Source organism: Ursus arctos, unplaced genomic scaffold (assembly GCF_023065955.2).
Source record: "Ursus arctos isolate Adak ecotype North America unplaced genomic scaffold, UrsArc2.0 scaffold_25, whole genome shotgun sequence".
Classification (NCBI taxonomy): Eukaryota; Metazoa; Chordata; class Mammalia; order Carnivora; family Ursidae; genus Ursus; species Ursus arctos.
Genome location: NW_026622930.1, coordinates 8656175 through 8657152, shown reverse-complemented (window position 1 = coordinate 8657152; position 978 = coordinate 8656175). Strand labels below are relative to the sequence as shown.

General features: G+C 45.7%; 1 pseudogene; it reads right to left on the bottom strand.

Annotated features, from left to right (window-relative positions):
* Positions 1-358: 358 nt before the first annotated feature.
* On the bottom strand, positions 359-750 carry LOC130544829 (60S ribosomal protein L32-like; annotated as a pseudogene).
* Between the last annotated feature and the right edge of the window lie 228 nt (positions 751-978).

The window sequence follows — 978 nt, the reverse complement described above, 5'->3', positions numbered from 1 at the left end:
AACATGAGCCAGGATCAGAATTTCCCCAGCCACCCGGAACCTGAGCCACCCTTTTCAACCTGACGACACACGATGAGAAATAAGTCGTTACTGTTGTATACCCCTGAGCTTCTGTGGTCGTCTCTCATCAGTAGCTGACTGATACAGGCAGAGCAAGGTGGATATACTGTCACAGAGAGAAGCTTCTATTTCCAACACTTCCATCTTGGAATTTTCCTGAACTTGGCAGTGCCCTCATTCCTCCTCCTGGGTTTTCATGGAGCTCTCTTCTTTTTTTTTTTTTTTTTTTTGTTATTTGTGCGATAAACTCTTTTTTTAATGGTTTCATTAACACAAATATGACATGCACATAAACTGTCTATTCATTTTCCTTGCTGTGCAACCTGGCATTGGGATTGGCTACTCTGATGGCCAGCTGGGCTGCTCTCTCCACGATGGCTTTGTGGGTCTTGGAGGAGACACTGTGAGCAATCTCTTCACAGTGAGATTTGTTGCACATCGGCAGGATCGCAAGCTCCTTCACGTTGTGGACTAGGAACTTCCAGAAGCCACTGGGCAGCATGGGCTTTGTTTCCTTGTTGCTCCCGTAACTAACGCTGGGTGTCAAGATCTAGTCCTTGAATCTTCTGTGCACCCTCCTGGGTTTCTGCCAGTTGCATTTAATTTTGACTTATCAGTCTGGTGCTGGATCAACTTCTTGGTCCCCTTTTTAATGACCTTGGGCTTCACCAGAGGTCTGAGGGCAGCCATGATGCCGAGTAACAGATGGTCGCCCCCTCCGCAGGCAGCACCAAAGAAGAGGGTATAAACTCTTACCTTTATTCAAGAAAGTAGTCTTATGAGAGACAGATTCAGTTTGGGGGTCTACAGTTTCTACAATGTGGGGCCCTCCTTAAGGAACAGGACACCGAATTACAAATGCAAAATTAGGTGCTAAAGTGAACCCTTATTTATAATGACAAATAGGTCGCAACACAT